The following is a 17,599-nucleotide window of genomic DNA, read 5'->3' as shown; positions in this document are numbered from 1 at the left end:
GGGTGGTGGCTAATACTTTAGTCGCTCGGACAAGTTTTCCCGACTAAATATATTATGAATCGCTACTTAATCATAGCTTGAAGTAAATACCTACTAATGCGGTTCTTATAAGTTACCTGGAAAAGAGTTGGGGCGATTAACAAATTCCTTTAATCGCTAAAATTTAATGGATATTGGTTAACAGCGGCCAAGGTGTATGGTAGACGCAAGTTTCGTCGCTTGACTTTTAAAGCGACCAAAATATTGGGCAGTCGGAAATTTTTTAGTCACTTAAACCGTGTTTTCTTGTAGTGGTAACCTTCTCGGAACCACGTGTCGGCTCTAATCTCTTAACTAATATTATTTTTTACACTAATCAGGTCAACTATAGAAAAGACAGATTGGATTTGTAATCCATAATACCACTGTATTGTGTCTTATCAAATTTGCAGGAAAAAAATATTAGAAGAGGGAAGTGATCTGTAATAATTGGGAGGAAAAATCATGGCAACAGCTCTAATTTTGATAGTTCTTTTGTGTTTTGTTGTTGATGGAATAATTGCAGGAGATCATCATTGTTGTACTAAGAACCCACCGGCTCTTAATTCAAGTTCAGGTTATGGACATGTCGAAGAAATTGGAGGTCTGAAGGCTTATGTTTCTGGTTCTTTGGACTCAAAACTCGGAATTCTTCTTGTTTCTGACTTTTTTGGTAACTACTCACTTTGGTTAATTTTCTTGTCCTTTTAATCTCTAAAACATGCTACTTCCATTACTATTTTGTGTATGAGCTTCGAATAAATGTGTTAATATTGACATGGGTTTTGGTTTTAATAGTGTTACTATTGTTTGGTTTACATGGTTTGGTTGAATTCATTAGCTATTAAAAGTGATGCTTTAATATCTATATGTTGCTGTTGGTATATGTGGTTGAATTTTACAAATTTTATTTGGTCCTTTTAAATTAGACCTTTAACCTCTTAATTATTTGATTTTTCATTGCGCAAAAACTTAGTTTCAGTCACAATATTTGCCACTCCAATTTGGTTCACAAGTTATCTTCTTGTACTATCCCTTTTTGAAAGTTCCCTCCTACCAAATAGTGGGAGTAGAATATGATAGATTGAACTGAGCAGCTCAGTTGGCCTCACGGTTCTCCGCTTCTTTATTCCTTTATTTTTTGTCTATGTTTGAAGGGATATCCTGTTATATGTAAATATGCCTTAACAGCCATCTGCTTTTCATTTTTTGATTCTCTAAATTGTTTGCATTTGTGGAGATAAAGGTGATTCATTTCCATTAGGCTTTGTCGAATTGCTTTTCTCAGCTTTGTTTTGCAGGATATGAAGCACCTAATTTGAGGTATACCGAAATGGACACCAAAAAAATAGCATGAATCAAACTAGATTCATCATGACTTAAACTTAAAAAATAGCGAGGATAAAACTGGATGCATCATGATGTAAATTAAAAATAAAAAAAAAAAAGTATCTGAAATGGGTAGGACGAACTACTTACATACTGGCTGTTTTTACATTCTCGTCCATTTAAACAATATTAAAATTTACATGTCTTTTTCACCCCAGAATTATCGTTATTGGATTAATTGACCAATTTTGTGTTTACTTTTCTAATTCCTATCAACCAACGAATTGTTTTTTATCTCTATGCTTCCTCCCTGAGACCAACCTGCTTCTTCATTCCTTTGGCCGACTGAAGCAGCCTTCGAGTGACCATGCATATTCTTAGTTTAGGTGAAGAATGTAACCAACCTTCTGCAACTCATCTCAAGACGTACCCTAAACATTTAGAATATGAACATTCACTTCCCAGATATACCTTTAAGCATTCTTCACACCTACGAGTACAAACTAACAACCTCATGATCCAAGGTCTTCCTCGTGGTCTAATAGATAAAATTGATCGTTAAAGAATGTTTCATCTACATCTTTGTTGGCAACATACTCCTTGTATAACATTTAAAAATTTAACATTCGCATTTGAGAGAGTGCAACTTTGTGCACCCGCATGTGCACATTACTCCTCTCATGATTTGTTGATTTTTAATATAATTCTACGATTTTTGGAGATTTGTTTTTAATGCATCCATGCACAAGATAAGAACCAATCATTGCATTGGAACTTGTAAAATATAATTAAAAATCAAGAGCGAGGATGCATATTTGCATTGGAGAATGCATAATCTCACACTCTATAAATGTAAATTTGAAAAACCAATTAAAATTTGCATTCTTCAATGCAAAGATTCATATTCTCTGGTGATCACACATAAAAAGTAATAAATCAATAATAAAAAAAAGTAAATATTTCTTCCCGTAATTAAGACTTCCAATTATGAGTGGAGGAACGTGCACCCCGGTTAAGCCGGGGTGCTAATTCTTCACATGGAGAAGTCTTCTTCAAATAATTTTCAAGATTAACAGTAGGATAAGGCTTGCAGTCTTAAAGAATATACCTGATTTGGATCCTTGTCATTATAGCAAGTGGAGTAAACAAAGAAAAATTCAAGAAATACAAACATTATATGTGGCATGATTTTAAGTTAGTCGCCCAATTGCTTAATTAGCTGGTGAGGCAACTCCATAAAATTAAGATTATTCGAGCCAAATCAATGATAAGATGAAGAACTTTCCTAGTAATTGTTGTTGGGGGACTAATTCAACCAGCACAAATAAATATGAAACCTTCACTGATCTTTATTAAATTTCCAGTGTTAATTTTTTTAATATATTGCTAGGCCAAGTAAATGTCCTTTTCTTTATCTATAAGTAGCAATACATAATGTGTTAAGTTCTCATCATCACTTAAGCTAACAACTTAATTTGCTCATTCTAAAAAAAGAGAAAGATCGAGAAAATGAAAAGCTCCATGGTTCATTTGATTGTAGCTGCAGTCTTTCTGGCATCGGTTTCTTCCATTGTCGATGCTAACGATCCAGGATCCGTACAAGACTTTTGTGTTGCAGCTAGAAACCCAAATTCTGCTGGTATTTTTAGATTATCTAAAGTTTGTTTCCTTTCTATAGCATGTTTTGTTTAACATCTGTTATTTGAACCCTAATATCTATGACTCAACGTAACTGCTTCTATTCTTTGTAGTGTTCGTGAACGGTCAATTTTGCAAAGATCCAAAGCTGGCTGTGGCAGAAGATTTCTTTCTTGCGGCATTCAATAAACGTGGAGTAATTACGAGCCCACAAGGTTCCCTAGTAAAACCCGCTAATGTTGCTCAAATTCCAGGACTTAACACTCTTGGTATCTCTATGGTCCGTATTGATTATGCTCCCTTTGGAGGTATGAATCCTCCACATACCCACCCAAGGGCCACCGAAATTTTAGTCGTCTTGGAAGGTACCCTTGATGTTGGATTTGTCACATCAAATCCGGAAAACAAACTCATCGCAAAGACCCTTCAAAAGGGAGATGTGTTTGTATTCCCCATCGGCCTCATTCATGCTCAAGTTAATGTTGGAAAGACCCCTGCTGTTGCTATGCTGCTCTAAGCAGTCAAAACCCCGGTGTGATCACGATTGCTAATGCTGTTTTTGGTTCTAAACCATTCATTCCTACGGATATCCTCGCCAAGGCTTTTCAAGTTGACAATAATATTATTGACCATCTACAAGCTCAGTTTCCGAAGCAGGCTTGAAGAATTTGTGTGATAACAACTGTTTTGTACATGTATTGAAGGATAAACCCAAATGATGCAACCCAGAACTTTGCCTTCATTTATTTTATTTTTTGTGTTTAAAAAAGTGTGATTCCACATTTGTTTTCTTTTACGATAGTCTCAACTGGCTTATTCGATGCGAACTCTCTTAATTTTTGAGTTAACCCGATCGAGTTCATCTCTTTCTTTATTTTCTTCTCTATTAGCTTTTGTTTTCTTCCAACGTCCAATGGGGTCACTTGGCTCGCCTTTGCATGCCGGTATCAAAAACCGGTGCCTTGCCACTTGGCTATACTCCAAGATAGTAAGTAAGATCTGAATTCCATGAATCTTTGTGGGGATCCGTGGAACTGGATACTTATTATCATTGATTATATGTTTTCATTATTCCATTTTATTTATTTTTTGGAGGAACAGGGGTTCCAAAGAACTCTAAGAACACAACTACTTTATTAGATTACCTCGTTAAAACTGAGGTTTTAGAAAAGTACACATAAGGAACGAATTAGAGTTTTGCCAACCAATCGAGTTTACATGCGTAGCAAATTGACATAGTGCATGAGCAATGAAATTTACATGTTTAGGAACTGAAACAAACTTAATATCTAAAAGATGTCCTTTAAGTTCCTTAAAAGAAATATTCATTATTCTACGAATGCCTTGTATTTCTGGGATTCCTTTTGCCCGTACAACTTATTTTTCGTGTATATTCAACTGCATTTTCCCCTTTTTATAACTTAGAGGTGTAAATTAAGTCGTATCAACATGAGCACAGCTGTAAGGACCCTCAAGCTCGTCAACGCTATTAGAGTAGTCAAGAGACGTATTAGCCGATAACAGTTCGATTAGTTTAACATGGACGTTAATTATTAAAAATTAATCTAACAACAATCTAGATATGAAACTAGTACCATTGGTTAGATCTCGAAAAGTTATGTGAAATGGACTACTCGAACGTGTCATTCGGATACCAGATGAAGATAATTTATCAATTTGTTGTAAGGAGGGTAAAATAGTAATTTTGAAATTTACCCTTGTGGGCTGCACGTGTCTAAGCGAGTGGGAGACTCATCAAATTGGGTCGGCCTTATCCCTCACTCGAGAAGATTAACTCGTTCTCATTTTTCTTTCTTCTTATCTTCTTCTTTCTGCTTCTCTTCTCTTTTTTCTTCCTCTGTCCTTTTTATTCTGCGACTGTTTGAGAGAATCATTTGTTGAAGCTATCTAGTGGATGATGAAGATGGCGTGATTGTAATTTATGGAGAAAATCAATTGAAGATGGATTTAGCTTCGAGATAACCTGAGAAGAACGAGATAAGATTTTTTTGTTTCTTTGGAGTATAAGTGAGATTGATGACAAAATCGATCATTTGATGATGGGTTTTGTTTATTTAAGACAAGGGAGAAGAATTATATGTTGATTCAAGAATTTTAGTGAAGAACTAGGGTTTCTACGTTAAATCTGAAGCTAGATTCATCTGAGTTTGAAGTTGTTTGGAGTCGATTAAGTTTATGAGGTCGATGATTGATGAGAATTAAGAGGGGTTTTTGTTGAATTATCGATTGGAGACTATTCTGACGGAGAATCATGAAACCGGGTAAATTAGGGTTCTTCAATTTGAATTTGTTTTCTTGTAAAATTTGATAATAGTTGATGGATGTTAGATGGGTCTGTCTAGATTGAAGATGAATTTATTATATGGAGCTTCAATTTCAGTTTTATTGTGAATTTAAGATACTTATGATCAGTAGAGATTGGTGTTGTATGGAATTAGTTGAAGTGATAATGATGTTGTTGGAGGGTGAATGAATTGAACTGAGATTTGTTGGTGGTGATGGTTGTTAAGTTCTGAACTGCAGGTGGTGGTGTTAGTTGAGATAGTGGTGGAGCTATAATTGTAGTTGTAAGTTGAACTACAAAGGTTCTATGGTGAAATAGGAGTTATAGATGATGTTATTATTGAGATTCAGACTAGGTGTGTGTGAAGAGTTGTTAGGATTGGTGGTATTGATGCCGTTGTGAGTGTTGCAGGTGGTGATGGAGTTATCTGTGTAGGTGGAGTTGATAAAAGAGATTGGTGTTGGTGGTTTTGTTTGTGGCAGTGGTGATGCTAAGGCATAGGATGTGGTATTGTTTGTGTTCGAGATTGTGGAAATGAAATCAAGTATGTAATGGTTGTATAAGTTACATGATATGGAAGTAATGGGGGAGTTGATGAGAATGATGGATCTGTGGTGTTGAAAGATTATGTGGTTATTAGTCTGGTGGTAGTTTCAGTGAGAGAATGAAATTAATAAAATGTATGGAGTTACAGTTTATAGAGTTGGTGATGTGGTCTATAGAACTGAAATTGCAGGTGGAGATGTCATGGATAGTTAGATGAGATAGCAACGGTTGGTGCTGGTGATGTGAATGGCGTGTGTGGAAATACAAGAGCTTTTGTTGGGTTCTGCTGAATGTGAAGATGGGGTTTGGAAGAATTGATTTGTTATGAGAAAGGGTTTATAATGGGAGTTGTAGTACTGTTACGGCAGTGATCTTAGTAAGATCCTGCAATGCAGATCAAGGTAAAGTTAGTTTACTTTCGTGATTGAGTTGTGAAGTTTATTTAAGATAAATGTTTGAATCACTGTTGTTTTGTTTAGTGAAAATGTTGCACCAAATCTGATAGAATGGAAATCTATTGTTAGATTTAAGACCTATAAGTCATCCCAGTCAGTTTAGCTGACTCAATTTTTTTAGCTGACTTAGTGTGACTGACTGAGTTAACTCAGTCTAGATCAGTTTTAACTCATTGAGTTGACTCGTGTGACCATTTACCAGGACATTGACTTGACTTTGGACGTTGAACGTGAGTTGACTTCATTGACCGTTAGTTTGGCTGTTAACTGACCCTAGTGGACCAGGCCTTGTGTAATGGGCTTATTTAGTGGTTTTGGGCTTATGATTAGTTATCCTATTTTTATGTTTTGGACCTCTTGTGGACTGAATTAGTATTTGGATTATTCTACAAAGTTGTAGATATTCATAAGACTTAGATAATGGACTATAAAACCAACCTAATTGAACTAGTAAATCTTTAGATATGCAAGAGATGGATAATGAAGATGTGCAGAACCATAACAGGCTTAGAAAAATTAAAGTAATTCACTTAGCCTATAACTAGAGAATTGTATGAGTTTATATTATGAGCCTTGTGTGAGCCTTTTGGATAGATTCTTAGATTCTTGTGTGATTAACAATTAGTTATTAACAACGATCGATTCAAAGAACGAACCAGTGGATCGTGGATCTCGAGGTAGGTGTGGCTTGTCATCAAAATAGGTGGGAATACATTTGAATCTTTGGTAACCATTATTGTTTTCCTTTACAAAAGTTTATGTTTAACAAACTCATGTATTTCTGTCTGTGCGTTCCATGCATTGTTTAATTTGTTTTACGATAATTCAGTTGATTTTGTTAATATTTCCATGGATTGGAAGGGACCTGTAATGTGTTGTGGTCAATATGAATTGTTATGCGAAATAAGAATTTCCACGTGTGGTATATAGGATACGCTCCTTCACATTTATATCTATAGCTTTTATGATATATTGGTCGGCAGTTTGCGATTTCGGAATTGTCGACATCAGTACTTACGACTAGATGTGGATTTTCGAGTTCGGAATTGCAAAATCATAATATACATTGTTTGAAGAGGGAGTTTGTCCATATACATGTTTGTTTGTTATAGTGACTTGGTCATTATTTAATTAATGTTTAGGAAAGCATGTATTGTTTTCCATCTCTTGTTTACGATTACTTTAAAGTTAAATGTTATTTTCCTACTGGGCACCCCTTTTAGGGATGATGTGCTCACCCATTCCCACTTTCAGTTTCCTAGAAAGATCAGAGTTGCGCAGCGAAAGCTTCAAGCGTTGATTTCGTTAGTTGGTTAACGTCTTCTATGTTTGTTATGTTGTATGTTCTACTTGTAAAACAAATGACTATTGTATATGTATCATTTGAGAGGAGTTCTTGTATATTTATATTTCTGAGCGGGGGCGCTTCAATATCAGTTTAGTTTTGGGTTAAGTTTATATTTCTGAGGAGTTTTAGTTTTTGGGTTAAGTTTTTTAGCAGATTCCTTAATTGAATGCTTAAGTATATGATTTGCATCTTTAGTACCTCTTTATTTTGTTAATCTCTTGGGTTAGTCAGCTACTAGCTTTGGGGGCGCTTCAACATCCCAGCTCAGCACGTACAAATTTGAGCACAGCCCAGCACAGAAAGTGACTTAGCCCAGCACGGCCCCGTACGTCAGTTTCGTCACAGTGACACAACACAACACAACACGCAACACGGATATGCACGTGGCACAATACAACACAACACAACACGTTAAGAAAGCACGTCATAATATGCATAAAACACTAAAAAATACATCACATTTTGTTTATATTTCACAAGAGAGTCTTCATTCTAGCCAATTTTTGACAATTAATCATCGTTATATTGACTTATTTTCATAACAACTCATAGAATACCTAAATATTTGAGAAATATTTATTTCAAAAGACACAAAATAAATATGCCCAACTCAGCACAACACGACACAACATGTTTATTTTTCTGGAACACCACAACACATCACATCATCTAGGAAGGCACAACACGGCATACTTTAGTCTTCGGCACAACACAACACGGCACACAACACCTAAGCAAGTGACTTCGTGGGCTGGGTTGTGCCCTTCCTGGTTGACACGTTTTACACCTCTTTGATAACCCATTTCAAAAAGGTTATTCTTAATTGGAGGGTGAAGAAATTCAATATTAAGAGATATCAAGAGGTCGATAATCTACTCCCTCCGTCCCAAATTAGATAAGCTAGTTGTAGTTTGCACAGTTCTTAACGAAAAGAGAAATTGAGAGTATGTTTAAGTATTTTTTAAAATTATACCTTTATGAATAATAACTACTAAAACTTAGAAATGATTTATCTCTTAAACTATACACGGTTTTTTGTAAACTTTATACCATTGAAAAACACTTTAAAACACCTACGTAATAAATATAAACATGAGTATAAAATTATACATATTTCTTATAATAAAAATAATCAATTAAAAAAGTAGTTTTAGAAATATCCCTTTGATTAGTGATATAGCTCATCTATTTGAAAAAGACAACATACAAATTTAATTACCTAGTAGCAATTTCAACTATTCAGAATAAGCTACATTTAATACAGGCCTCTCGACCAAGTATACTCGATCATTGTCATTGTCAAAAATATACATTTGATTTAACCAATTTTCTTGACCATTATGTTAACTTCGTTTTTTTTTTTTTTTTGAAGCATGAAATTAATAAAAATCCAACTACGCTGTTATTACACGCGGGAATGTGATTCCCATAGATTCGCTCAAAAGAATTTGATTAAGAAAAGCTGGATTCGTCCGTTCCCAAATTGATGTTGATAACTTTCCGGCTTGGCTACCATCGGCTGCAAAGTTTGTCATTCCATCCGTGGCTTGGTTTCCCTCTCTATAGTTATGTTGAATAGCACAACATGGAATTTGTCGCATTCGATGTATGATTTCCCTAATCATTTCAGAGATATATCATGGAGCTTCCCTTGGATTGTTGATGAGGTGGACGAGATTTTCCGAGTTCGTTTCGAATATGACTTTAGTCCAATTTCTTTCATTTGCTGCTCTGGTTGCTAACACTGTTGCCCACGTTTCCCCTGTTAAGGTTGTGGTTATACCTAGAGGTTGTGCAAGAGCCAGTACCGTGTGCGCGCTCGATTTCCTGCAAATGACTCCTGCTCCCGCCATACCCGGGTTTCCTATCGCTGCACCATCAGTATTTATTTTATACCAGTCTGGTGGTGGTATACTCCAACCCACTTGAATGATTGTATGGGATTTTGTGATGTTTGTTGTGAATCCAGAAGGATTCTCCCCGGGGAGAACAGGAGGGGCGGCCTTTTTTGCCCATTCAAATTCATGATGGTGTGCGAAAGATCTGGCCAGGATGTCGTCATGGGTGGACTGCTTCTGGTTGAATACAAGCTCATTCTTGGTAGTCCACATAGACCAGAAGAGGAAACAAAATTATGTGATAGAAGAAGTATTACCTCGAGGTTGCAGCAATTGAGAAATTGTTTTTTGGTGGTTTATGATAATTGGTTAGTGGTTATTGGGGATGGTTTGCTGATATGCGGTTAGATAGGGTGTTCTAAGTGGACAGAACCATTGGACAATGAATCAACATGTGATTGGATGTTTCAGGCTCAAAATTGCAACGGGGGCATAGGTTGGAAGTTGAGAGATTGATGTGATGGAGCAGAGATAAGGTTCGTAAACCTTCGTTTATAGCTTTCCACAAGAAAAGCTAAATTTTTGGAGGACACGGTAAGGTCCATAAGAATTTTTTGTTTGGGAGGGGTGAGTGTGAGGTCGTGGGAGAGAGTCGTTTTCCTGTTGGATTAGACAACTGTATCAGGATGCTGTGGTATATTGACCAGATTTAGAGTGAGGCCAAATAATTTTGTCTGATGTGTTGTTGAGGCATAGGTGAATTTTTATAATATGATGGGTAACATTGTTGGGGAGGATGCTCAGCTGATCGTGATCCCAATTATGGGACATTGGGTCGACTAAGTCTGCGACATATTGGATTGGGTTGCATTGGATTGGATCAAGGTTCTGAAAATAGGGTATCCAATTTGCTTGGATAGGGGTATCTAAACCATTTCATATTTGGTGAAATATATGGTTTTTTATAGTAGGTATGAGAGATGCCATTTGTTTCCATTGTGATCTAGCAGTAGTGGGTATTGATATCGCACCTAGCAATATCGGCTAGTGGTGGAGGTATTTCTCGTTGAAGAGGCTTGAGCAAATGGAATTTGGTTGGTCTTGAACATTCCAATTACTTTTAATGAACAACGCTTTATTGTGATGACTGCTCTTCCTGATACCTAGACCTCCTTGCGCTACTGGTTTGTTTAGCTTGTTCCATCCTAATGGGTGAAGCTTCCGGACCGAAGAATCGTGACCCCAGGAAAACTTCCTGGTGATCCTATCAATTTGTCTGTGAACATGGGTGGGGAAAATCTGTGCTTGCATGAGGTGATTTGAGGTTGGCGTTAAGTAGGTTTTTATTAGAACTATTCTTCCTTCAGGGGTAAGGCATTTTGAGATCCATCCTTGTGCTTTGCGAGCCAATTTCTGGAGTAGTGGTTCAAAGATGTGACTTGAGGTCCTCCCATGTATGAATTGAACTCCTAAGTATACAGGTGGGGTTGAAGTAGTCGGCATGCCGAAGGATTGGTGGAGGTTATCTATGTGATATTGTTGTAGCCTTGGGCGGTGAATGATGGTTGATTTTGCTTCATTGATAATTTGACCAGCTAAAGAGCCGTATGATTGAAGAATTCGTTGGAGGTGATTATTACTTTCTTGGGTAGCTGTGTATGTGATGAGAAAGTCATCTGCATACATTAAGTTAAGGATGGGGGGTGCCTTTTTGAAATTCTGATACCTTGAATCAGATTTTTTGCTTCCAGTTTGGCAAGATTTGTTGAAAGAACTTCCTCACAGATGATGAAAATGTAGGAGGATATAGGATCACCTTGTCATATGCCTCTGGTAGGAGTAATGAATCCATATGGTGTACCATTGGCGTTGACTGAGTAAGTTACCGATCTGATACAGAGCATGATATATTCTACAAATATTGATGGAAAACCTAATTTTTTAAAAGCCTTTTTGATGAATCCCCAGTCTAGGCTATCACATGCTTTTTGAATGTCAAGTTTGAGAGCTATTTTGGGTGTTTTAGGGGTTGATGATGTTTTGATGTGATGAAATAGTTCACTGGCAATTGTGATATTATCATATATTGATCTCTTAGGGATGAAGGCACTTTGATATGGACTTATTAAGAAAGGTAGGAGAGGACGTAAGTGGTTGACTAGTATTTTTGAGATGATTTTGTAGGTGACATTGCAGAGGCTTATCGATCTGAACTGGGAAGGTTGCGTTGAGTTGTCTACTTTTGGGATAAGAGTGATGTTTTGTATGATTCATGAGAGGGTGGAAGTTCAAATTATCGAAAAAAACTTCGAACCATAGCAATTAATTGAAGATGAGTGGTGTCCTAAAAAACTTTAAAATACTTACTCGTGTATCCATATGGACCAGGAGCATTTTCAGAGTTGATGGAGAACAATGCTTGCTTGATTTCCTTTATCGATACTGTCGCCGAGAGCCGGTCACATTTTGATGGAGTCAATCGTGGAGCTACAGCTTCAAATAGTTCTTCGTCCAAAGTTGTATTTGGGGTCGTATATTGAGTGGTGAAATGATCAAGGATGATTTGGATCACTTCATCTTTATCAGCGACCCAGTTGTTGTGATGATCCTATTGTTGCGGCTTCGGTGGATGGTTGCCTTAGTATGGAAGAAGGTGGTATTATTTTCTCCTGATTGGAGCCATTGAATTATGGACCTTTGCTGCCAATATGTTGCATGGCATTGAAGTAAGGTTAGGTGATGATCGCGTAGTTCCTTCTCGCGATGAATCCGAAAATTTAGTTCTTCACCATTGTGAATTACACATTGGTGTTGAGCCATTTTTAGCTGTGATGTTGATTTTCGAATTAATTTGGAAGATGACCAAAAGTGTCTGTGTTCCAGTCCATTAGTGTTTGCCTTGTTGTGATTAACCTCGGTTGAATATCCAAGGTAGAATCTGAGTCGCTTTGTTGTGTCCAGTAGGTTTCGACGATTTGCTTGAGATGTGGATGTGTCAGCCATAGATGCTCAAACTTGTAGTTCTTTTGTCCTTGCCAGTCTATTGCTTTGGTGTGTAGCAGGATGGGTGCGTGATCCGATGCAATTTTTGGAAGGTGGATGACTCCTGCATGAGGGTTCGTTATTCGCCAGTGTTGGATTGCAATTGTTCTATCTAGTCTTGCCATGATGTTTTCTTGACCAGGCCCGACCTTGGTGCAAAGCACCCAAAGCACAGCTTTGGGCAGCATCCCAAAGAGGGCACTAATAAAAAGGTTTGTTACTGTCCAAGATTTCGTACAAAGACAGAGATTAGATCAATCAACCTTTTTTTTGTTTGTTTGCCGGTGTTGTGATGTAGGCCCACCTTTTGTTAATTAGATGCGATATGGTCACATACACAGACTTCACTATTTGCTTTCTATCACAACTCAACTCCACTACCAATACATTCCTGTAACATATATATATATAACAACTAACTGTTAGTTTTATTTAAAAAAGACATGTAAAATAGATTTATACTTGAAATAATAGTATAAGTAGCATTTCTTCACTTATGGTCAAAATGAGTTGACCTGGTCAAATGGTGAGAGGGGCAAGATTTTTTGTATCTACTTTGGGCATCCTAAATGACCAGGATCGGCCCTAGTCTTGACCTTGTTGGTTGTTTGTCCAAGTGAATGGATCTCTTCCAAAATCCAAGATCGATAAAACCCATCTGGTCGATCATTGTTAGGAACAGTGAATCTGACTATAAGTGACTTGTCTGCCACCTTTTTTCTCCGATAGATCCATGATGTCATTAAAGTCCCCTATTAGGAGCCACGGAGTTGAGATGTTGGAATTTGGGAAGATTGTTGGGAAATCTTGCCATAAATCTATTCTTGCATCTGGATGAGGAGGGCCGTAGATGTCAATACACAGTCACGGTTGTGCCGGGCTAGGTGGAGTAATGATGACGTGAATGTAATTTTGTGACTGGAGAAGAACCCAAATGTTTAGGTTATTCCACATAAGACATAGGCCATCAATACAACCTACTTTAAAAACTGAGATAAGGTTTTGGGATTGAAGCGATCGAGCAAGATGTAACATATGTCGGTCATTTTTTAAAGTTTTTGAAAGGAAAAGGATATTGGGTTTATGCAAAGATACTAGATCTCGTAAGTGTTGAATAGAGGTTTGATTGTTGATGCCTTGGCAGTTCCACGCTAGAATGTTCATCTTGGGCCTAGCAGGACTTTGGGCTTGATTGAGTTTCTTGGGTGAAATTTAGTGGTAGGGTGAGATTTTTATAAGCCCGAGTAGGATTGTATGTTATTGGGCTTTAACGCATTACTTGAAAGGAAACCGAATTTGGAATTGAAATTGGGTTTTTAGAGGTAAACAGATTGTGGAAATAACAGTTGTGTGTGTATAGGGTTATATGGAGAAAAACTCAGGGAAGAAATATCGGAAACTTGTATGAGGCACGAAGCAAATGCAGTCCATTAACCAGGGACAGTGAGCCAGAGTACACAAAGAGTAAGGATTAAATCTTTAAGTAACAGAACACTAAACACAAACAACAGACGGAATTACCAAGTAAAAGAAATCCAGGTGTCTAAGACTGAGATTGAGCTGAGTTGAACTGAACATGGAAGAAAAAACAGCGAAAAAACAGAACTAGAAAAAGAGTGCAAGTAGGGTACACTATATCAAAAACTGACCAGACACACTGAACCTTCAGAAGCTACTACATACAAAAAAACAAGATAATCTGGGTTGTAAGAAAAAAACTCTGGAAGCAGATTAACTTCGAAGCGACACTAACCTATGCAAATTCTAATACACTCTATCACTACAAAAGCACTCTCACCAGAGGAGAGGGTAAAACACTCTACATATAGAGACAACCTGAACATACATACTAAGCGTGGAAAGTAGAAACAGTTAGATAACAAACAGACACACACTAGAAAGAAAGTAACAATAAATAACAGGATATTGTAGACAAAAAGTTGATTATCTACCGGCCCCAAGATTTATCATGGTTGAGCTCAGTTGTGCGATAATGGCCATTACTGGTAGTTGTTGCTACTGTTGATGCTGCTGCTGTTCTTGTAGCTGTTGTTGCTGCTGCAGTTGGGTTTCGAATTGCCTGCCTTGCTGGTAGAAGGAATACTGCTCGATGCAAATTTGATTCTTTTGCTTGGCTTATACTGAGATCTCCATTGCTCTAATTCTTCATTTGAAATTCTCCTTGAGTTGTGTGTTGCAGATGAGGAGCCAATACCAGAGACATGGAGATGGTTCTGTTGCTCTGCGTTCAATCTTTTATGACCAGGGCCTGAAAGATCATTGGAGGAGCTTGATTCTGAATCCGACACTAACTCAAAATCTGGATCTATGTCAGAAATGATGAAGTTAGCAGGGCTTCTGGGACTAATATGAGACAATGGAGATGCCTGATCTTGAACTTGCCAAGAGCCATGTGAATTTTGATGTTCTGCCTCAATACCATTAGAACTGTGGTTGTTTGCACTGTGCCCACTGCTACATTCATTTGATTGAGTTCTATCAGAGTCCAGAGACATATATGAATTAAAGCCACTCTGATTGTATCCCTCAAAGGCCTGTTCTCCCCAGAAAAAGAAAGACCCGACTGATCTTGATCCGAGGAGATAGGCGATGGCCTTCGTGTAGGGGGGAACACTTCTAAACTCCAATCGCTCCAGTCAGGATCTGGTCCATCTTGATCCACATTGTATCTCTCTTCTTCGGTGTAGTTATCATCAGGATCAGACATATACTCCAGTTGGGCAAGTTGGAGAGGCTGAGGTATATGCATGCCAGGGTGTGTGATAATAAATAGTTCAATGCAATCCTCAGCTACATGGCCTAATCATTTACAAAAACTGCAAAAGAGTCTAGGGAGATCCAAGAACTAGAAATCAATCCAGTTAACATTATTGAATTCATTTGGTGCTGAAGTACTAAAGATGAGGGGTTGAGATAAGTTGATTCTTAACCTAATTGACATGCTGCTGAAACCATTACTCTAATGAAAAGGTGGAAAACGAAAAACAAGCTCACCAAGTACAGAAGTGATATGCTTGACATTGAGAAACCGAGTTTGAAATTGCGTAAGATTATGCAGTAAGATTTCAAAAACTTCAGAGTTCATAGAGAAAGTTTCGTGTATCAAAATTTGCTTCATGGTCCGAAAATCTCCAAAATCTACTACGTAAATAAACAAATTATTGCATCATAACTTGGAATAAATTTCAGTCTCATGATCCAAAACATACATAGTAACTCAAGATTTATCACTCTGACTAAAAATATGTTGCGTGAAACAAACCACCTCATGATCCAAGAACTGCCATGTGACTCAAGAATCGCCGCGAGATGTAAATTTGCCAAGGACAACCATGTTTCGATTAGTCCATATTCAGACCGTTAAAGACTGTTTAATCTAAACCTTTGAAATATATCATATAGCTTTAACAAATTTAACCTTCACATTTCTTAGCATACACGGAAAACATGTACCCATGTTTGGATTGCACGTTAGAAGTAGCTTTTCACTCGCAAAAATCGAAAAGTCAGAAATCAGACTTCAAAATGATTTTTAAAAGCAAAAGAAATAACTTTTTGTGAAACAAAATAGTTTTGCTTCTGATTTTGACTTATAAAGAAGCAGAAATTGGAAGCAAATTTGTACCCAAACGCGCCAGAAAAAATAAACTGATGGAGAAGCTAGAAAAAATAAACTGTTGGAGAAGCTCTTACTTCCATAAACTTGCTAATTCTTCCCATAGAGAAGTGCTCTCCCACTAATTTGCATAACTAACAATAGGATAAGGCGTGCACTTGTTATGTCTGTACTTGATCTGAATACTTTATCATGTTCGCAAGTGGAGTAAATAGTAAACTAAGAAAAATTCCAGAATACAAACATTATATATAAATGGCTTCAGTTTGAGTTAGTCGCCCAATTGAGGAAATTTTCGCAGAAAATTAAGATTATTCGAGCGGAAACATATAAATGGCTTCATTTTGAGTTAGTCGCCCAACTGCTTAGTGGTGAGGAAATTTTTACACAAAATTAAAATTATTTGAGCGGAAACAATCATAAGATGAAGAACTGTTCTTCTATTTGTTCTTGGGGGATGAATTCAACCAACAAATAAATTTGAAACCTTCAATAATCATTATTATATATCATGTGTTGATATCTTTTGTATATTTCCTGGCCAAGTAAATGACATTTTGTTTGTCTATAAGTAGCAGCACATAACTTGTTAAATTTCTTATCATCACCTAAGCAGATAACAAAATTTGCTCATTCCAAAAAGAGCGAGATTTGTGTTAAGAGTTTTTGTCAAAGAAAAATCAAGGAAATGAAAAGCTCTGTGGTTTATGTAATTGTAGGTGCAGTCTTTTTGGCATCAGTTTCTTCCATTGTCAATGCTAACGATCCAGGCTCCGTGCAAGACTTCTGTGTTGCTGCTGGAAACCCAAATGCGGCTGGTACTTTTAGATTGCCATAAAGTTGTTTCCTTTCTATACATGTTCTTTTAAACTTCTTTTTCTTATTGAAGACATAAAATAAAACGGACAATTTTGCAAAGATCCAAAGCTTGCAGTGGCCGAAGATTTTTTTCTTGCAGCATTCAACAAGCCTGGAGTAATTACCAGCCCACAAGGTTCTCTTGAGAAACCAGCTAATGTTGCTCAAATTCCCGGACTTAACACTCTTGGTATCTCTATGGTCCGTATTGACTATGCTCCTAGAGGAAGTGTGAATCCTCCACATATCCACCCAAGAGCCACTGAAATTTTAGTCGTCTTGGAAGGTACCCTTCATGTTGGATTTGTCACATCTAATCCAGAAAACAAACTCATCTCAAAGACACTTAAAAAGGGAGATGTGTTTGTGTTCCCCGTTGGGCTAATTCATGCTCAGGTTAATCATGGAAATACCCCAGTTGTTGCAATTGCTGCTCTAAGCAGTCAGAATCCTGGTGTGATCACGATTGCTAATGCTGTTTTTGGTTCTAAACCATTCATCCCTACTGACATCCTCGCCAAGGCTTTCCAAGTTGACACTAACATTATTGACCATCTCCAGGCTCAGTTTCCAAAGCAGATGTAG

At 37.2% G+C, this 17,599-nt stretch overlaps 2 pseudogenes; both read left to right on the top strand.

The window, feature by feature from the left end:
• The first annotated feature begins 2,822 nt into the window (after window positions 1-2,822).
• Window positions 2,823-3,717, top strand: LOC113353253 (annotated as a pseudogene).
• A 13,127-nt stretch (window positions 3,718-16,844) lies between these two features.
• LOC113350991 lies at window positions 16,845-17,599 on the top strand (annotated as a pseudogene).

Source organism: Papaver somniferum, chromosome 2 (genome assembly GCF_003573695.1).
Source record: "Papaver somniferum cultivar HN1 chromosome 2, ASM357369v1, whole genome shotgun sequence".
In the NCBI taxonomy this organism is placed as follows: Eukaryota; Viridiplantae; Streptophyta; class Magnoliopsida; order Ranunculales; family Papaveraceae; genus Papaver; species Papaver somniferum.
The sequence above is the reverse complement of the archived record's forward strand: the minus strand, read 5'-3'. Positions and strand labels throughout refer to the sequence as shown.